This window comes from Sander lucioperca, chromosome 4, assembly GCF_008315115.2.
Source record: "Sander lucioperca isolate FBNREF2018 chromosome 4, SLUC_FBN_1.2, whole genome shotgun sequence".
Classification (NCBI taxonomy): domain Eukaryota; kingdom Metazoa; phylum Chordata; class Actinopteri; order Perciformes; family Percidae; genus Sander; species Sander lucioperca.
In genome coordinates this window covers 41039410-41045908 of record NC_050176.1, presented here as the reverse complement: position 1 = coordinate 41045908, position 6499 = coordinate 41039410, and the positions used below count along the sequence as shown (strand labels likewise).

General features: G+C 41.3%; 1 pseudogene; it reads left to right on the top strand.

Annotated features, from left to right (window-relative positions):
* The window catches only part of LOC116048142, a 568688-nt pseudogene that overhangs the window by 212190 nt on the left and 349999 nt on the right, over positions 1 to 6499 (top strand).

Here is a 6499-nt window from a genome sequence, read left to right as displayed (position 1 = left end):
CTGGATTTACCCTGCAGAGATCTGAGGAGCTGTTAACCATAGTCCTCACAAATCAACCAGAGGTTAGAACGCCAACACAGAGACAGAGGGAAGGGACGGATATCCGTCAGAAATCACATGCTATACGCAGAATTTCCTGCCGAATGTATCCTTGGATCCTTGTGTTTTTTGTTCCTTTAGAGGTGGAAACCATTGAACATGTATTTGTTTAATGTTCTTACAGAAAGTGTTTTGGTCTGACGTCCACAGCTGGCTGTCTGAACATTGACAATGAGATGAACTGCTGTTGTCACCTTACACACAGGAACATGAAAACAGGCTAAGAGTGTACCATGATGCTCTGAAGGTTTTCATGTTTGAATTTTGCTATAATGTAAAAAAAAAAACTATGGTATGTAAATTGTCATACTTAATTTGTAGCATCTTTTGCAAGTTTTTGTTTAATTTTTCTCCAGAAAAACAAACTCAAACTCAATTTTAGTAGTTGTAGTAGTAGTTATTGTTGTGGTGGTGATTTATGTATTCATTCAGGATAGTGGGCTTCTGTCATTCTACTTTTACATTTTGTCACCCTAATTTTTTGTCTTTCAGTGTTGATGCAGCAAAAGAGGATGACTCCTACACAGCAGAATGAGGGCAATCACTGATGAAGGACAGCCTCATCTCTGTTTGTTTGCCATCACCGACATCAGGCCAGGGGAGGAGATCACCTACAATTATAGAGACTCTGACAGGCCATGGAGATCAAAGGTACAGAAAGAAATTTGTTACAGAGATGTTTAGATTGTCTGAGTGCAAATCACTCTCTCTACCCTAGAAATCTAGACCACCCTAGCAGCAGCAAATGTAATTTGCAGCCAGGGTCGTCTAGCAACTCTCTGTTGGCTTGTGAGCTGGAAAAACCAAACTCTGGTCAGGCCAGTCACATCGTGTATAGAGTCAGTGGGCGGGGCTTATGGCTGCTGCTGCTGCTGGGAACAGTCTTCTGGAAGACTTGGAGTTCAGCTTTTCTTTGAGAAAAGAACAAAGAACGGCACTGAAGTCATTCTTAAAAAAGGAAGATGTGTTCAGAGTTTAAAGTTGAATCTATCAACTAGCGTTGCTCTGATTGGTTGTAGTGCTATCCTATTGCGTGCAGAGGGAATTTGAAAGGCAACCGTTTATCCCGCCCCTCAGATTGAGCCCAGCCAATGGTGAGTTCCCAGACCCAACATCTGGATGTGGGGCCAGCTTGTCAGGCTACACACTCTGCAAAGGAGTTTGATTGTGAACTCTCTGCTATCATTACCACACAGTTGTTGAATTATTTGTGCATTTCAGCTTGACCTACACTTCATTTTCATTTAAAGGTCCCATGGCATGAAAATGTCACTTTATGAGGTTTTTTAACATTAATATGAGTTCCCCCAGCCTGCCTATGGTCCCCCAGTGGCTAGAAATGGTGATAGGTGTAAACCGAGCCCTGGGTATCCTGCTCTGCCTTTGAGAAAATGAAAGCTCAGATGGGCCAATCAGGAATCTTCCCTTTATGACGTCATAAGGGGAAAGGTTACCTCCCCTTTCTCTGCTTTGCGCCCAGAGAATTTAGCCCACCCATGAGAGAGAGAGAGACGACATGGCTTTCAAACGAGCAAAGTGGCAGTTGGTCAAGGTCAAGGTTGCTGGTTGCCCCCTCTTTATTTTCCAAATTTCACATGTGGGATGTCACTTCATGGTTCCCCACCAATCCTGTTGTAATCCAATTCTATGTATTTTATTTTGTAATTCTACAGAATGGGAACTGTTTTTTCATTGAAAGAAGTAATTTGCTTTATTTTTGGTGAATATTGTTTATGAATAAATGACTTCAGCTCCCATATCTTTGGTGAATGTTTTTCTGGTTTCATATTTGATGATAATTTCAGGAACACCTGACCTGTAGTATAGCAGTGAGAGTTTGGGAAGTATTAGGACAATCAGAATGAGAAAAACTAATTTCATTGATTTTTGGTGAATATTTTAAACTTTTAATTGCATACTGTTTCTCTATCATGTGACATATGAGAAAAATATGACATGTAGTAAGTAGAGAATGAGAAAAGGCCCTTTCATTGAATTTTGGTGAATATTCTTCAGAGAAAATTGTTTGCCAATCTACCAAAACGGTAATTTTTCAACGGTACCTTACACAGAACCTAGCGACGGAACAGATGATGAAGTGCTATGAAGCTTTATGTCGGCTACAAATCTCTAGCGATGGTAATTGTAGTTGTTTTCTCTTGATACTCTGTAATAATGACTTTCTTTGACCCTGGTCACGTCATTGACCTGAATTGCGTTGTCGGTCTCGAACGAAGGGGAAGTTAAAATCGAATATCAACTGAATATCAAACGTCAAGCCAACTTCACAGCGCTAAACCTCTGTGGTTTTTCAGAACAAATATTCCAAAGTAGCAATTCAATGTCGGCGCTCAGGCCCTAATAACAAAACCCTAGCATTTCCAATACATCGTTGACTCGAGTACCAACAACATAAATAAAATGCATAACTAGAACTGCAAGCAGTTATGACGGGGCCCAAGCCACCCACGCCAGTCGCCCCCGACGCCCCGGGGAGGGCGCGAAAGCGGAACCCGAAGCCGGGCAGTGGGGAGGCAAACGTCGCTAAACGTCGAGAGGCGCGAGCCGCGACGTCTGCGGTACGTCGCCGTCGCAAACGTAGCGGTCAACAGTTCACCTCCATGCATATACAGAGTCTCTTGTATACATAAAATATCAGCACTCTCTAAGAGCTTGTCAATAACAAAACGTCTCGCTTTGTCCCCGGCCCCCTGTCCAAGGCGTAAACCACGCGAGTTATATGACACAACTCTCACGATCATATCATAGTCCAGTCCTCACTGCAACAGTTGCTCCAGCCTCAGACACATCATCGTTTATATTCACAGTTTTTGTTTTCTAATTTATAACTTTGACAAACATGTATGCTATATACAGTTAGTAAACAATACACTACTTAACCACTTAATTTAAAACAGCTAAGTAACTAATGACATATTTAAAAAACTTCAGGTTATCATATTTATCAGGTTCTCTCAGCAATCCAGTCCAAACTTATAGTCACCCACATAGAGCCAGGTGTTTGAGGTTTCTGCCTGATTAAAGAAGATTTTCATCAACACCGTTGCACCAAATGCTCACTATACCCACTATACTATATACAGTACACTACATTTATTATACATACTGTATATCTGACTCTTGTAGCAGAGACATTGTATATATTTCAAGGTGAAAAGATAGAGCACTTAGTTTCTGTGGTAAATACTTCCTAACACACAATAAAATGTTAACTTCAAACAAAAATCCATTTCTTATACTTAATAAATTATTCCCTACACCTGTCTGTATTTAAGTCACACAACATTCTAAATGACAATTACACACATATTCTTAAGAATTCTCTACAATAAACAAACTTCTTAACCCCCCTAACCGCAGGAGACAGCAGAGAGAAATGAGAGAGTGACCGAGAGGGTGGAGGGGGGAGGCAGGTGTGGTGGTTGAAGGAGCAGGGGAGGTGGTCACGTTGTTGCAAATGGCGTCATAGGCGCCGATTTATGTTTTCCTCCGTGGGTGCTTCGTGGGAAATTAAGCATCAATGCCACCGACACAACCAATCACACTATGACAGACGCTCCACTTAGCACCAACTGCAATGTTTAATTGTAAATGAATGTAGCCTACTGGCAGTCTGGCACACGTGGGTGCTCAGTATTTTCATTGGCGCCTATGAATGGTGTTGATTTTGGATTGAAAAAGTCAGAGAAAAGAGTTGCATTTGTCCACTGTGAAGGTTTAGCAACTTTGTCAGGTGGGTTAAGAGGTTTGTTTATTGTAAAAAACCAAAGGAGTACACAAAAGCGAAAACCAAAACGTAACGGTAGGAGGCAAACCTCAGTAAATATTGAGAAGTGTGAGCTGCAAGGTCTGTGGTACATTTCCATTGCAAATATGTCATTAACATTGAGTAAAAGGGCCAAAATTCGTCTACGTCGATTATAGCACCCCCTAATGGCTGATCTTCGCCAAATGTGGTAGAGAGCCTCCGAGCAGCATGCCGAACTAACATCACAAGTTTCGTGGTGATTGCATTTACTGTGGCAGAGATATTGCAATTGCAAATTTCTCATTAAAATGCATTGAGTTATTGGCCAAAACAAATAAACGTTGCTTATAGCGCCACCTGAAGGCCGATCTTCGCCAAATTTGGTACAGAGCATCGTAGTGCGATGTTGAACAATGATCTCGAGTTCTTTGCTGATAACATTTAATTTGGCCAAGATATGATATGATACTTGTGTGATAGCTAGCTATGAAAATTTGTTTGATTGTCAAATGCGCAAACTTTAACGTAGCAAAATTCCTTGAGTAAATTTTGGTCAAGCCCATCTGGAGATGCTACGTACCAGGTTTCGTGCTGATCCGTCGCACGGCCTAGGACGAGTTCGAAAAAGTTGGTTTTGCGCATTGCGCGATATTGCGGAATAAAATTTAAGCAGAAATGGGCGTGGCCTATATCATGTGATTCAGCTTGATCCAAGGAACACGTGGATGTAAGTATTTCTGATGTGCGATGTGTAATGTGGGAGTAAAAGGCAAAAAAACATTATAGCGCCACCTAGTGGTCCACATGTGTAATTTTTGGTAGGTGTGGTCCATGACCCATTGTCTATCTACCCTGTAAATTTAAAGTTGTTCACGTTAGTGTAAGTAGTAAATGTAGACGTGGGTCCCATAGGCCACGCCCACTTTGACCCCTCAGTACCCCACTCTGGACATTGCCTCAGGAGTGTCCCTAGATGGTACCCATCAAATTTTGTAAAAATCGGATGAGCAGTTCATGAGATATAAACTTTTTGTACTTGTAGCGCCCCCTAGTGACCAATTTTCGTAAACTGCATCAGCGACCTCCAGAGGGTCACAGCAAACAAGAATCTAAAGTTTGGCGTTGATAGCCTTTATTTTGGTTGAGATATGACAAAGTTGGTGTTTTCATAGTTAGCTACACAAATTTGTTTGTATGTTATATGCGCAATTTTTATCCTATCAAAATTCTTTTCATTCATTTTTGTCCGGCCCATCTCGAGATGCTACCTGCCAAATTTCGTGCAAATCGGTCGCACGGTCTAGGAGGAGTTTGAAAAAGTAGGTTTTTGATAAATCGCGATTTTTCACACACAAAAGTTTAGGCGGAAATGGGCGTGGCCTATATCATGTGATTCAGTTGGATCCAGGGAACGCGTGGATATATGGTTTTTAAATGTCCAGGTTAGGGCCAAATGCAGTTTTTTTCTGCTATAGCGCCACCTAGTGGTGGAAGTGGGTGAATTGTTGCACCTGAGGTCCTTGCGGAGTTTGGGACCAGTCCTGAAAATGGCAACCCCCCCCACCATGTACGGTTTAGGCTGTAGTCTGAGTTTTAGGCGGAGAAGAATAATAAAAATAGTGAAGAAGAAGAAGAAGATTAATCAGTAGAAAAACAATAGGGTTCTACAGCCCTGCTGTGCGAACGGCATAGCTTTGCTACCGCCGGTTCTTGCAGACTCGGGCTTGGACCCCTAATTAACATGTGTATGTACATATGTGTATGCATATGCATGTGTATACAAACACACTTTTTGATACGCAAACTTATCTGTGCATACTAGTCAAATGTTTCTTTACCTTGTTCAACTTTGTCGTTTTTACTCATGTGTATTGTTGCGTATTGAGAGCAACAAAAAGCCAGAGGCAAATTCCCTGTTCGTGTTCACACTTACTTGGCCATTCAAACAGACTCTGATTCTGAAACAGGCAGAGGAGCCAGTATCATCAAGGCAGCTGCTATGTCTCTAGTCAGAGGAGACAGAGTTGAATTATTACTGCCTGAGACATTTTGCAACGTAGCGTCGTTATGTAGGTCACTGACCATAACGTGACCTGTCTCAATTTACGCAGCAAGCTGGAAATTAAACGTGAGTAATTAGAGCAACAAGTTAGTAGACTGCCAAATCGTCACTGGACCTTTCTCTCTCAGTGTGTGTGTGTGTGTGTTTGTGGGTGTGTGTGTGTGTGTGTGTGTGTGTGTGTGTGTGTGTGTGTGTGATAAGAGATCAAAGGAATGAAAAGAAACGCGACCATAAATAACAGCAAAACCCAATAAAGACACACACTAGTTCTCATCTCCCAAAATCCATTTGATATGATTTAGATTTTTTTTTTTTTATATTGATATGAGATTAATTTAGATAAATCCCGAAGCACGTCATTTTTTTCATTGCTTGACAGTCCTATTTTTAAACTTTTTTTTAAATGGTTAAATCAAGGGGGTGCTTGACAGCGTCCAATAAACTTTAATTACAGCACTGTGTAAGCAAAAATCAAATCAAGACCTGGCCATAGCCACATAACCTGAAACAGGATACACATCAAATGTTGATCACAACAAATATCTGCCTATATGTGATACCAAATTTGG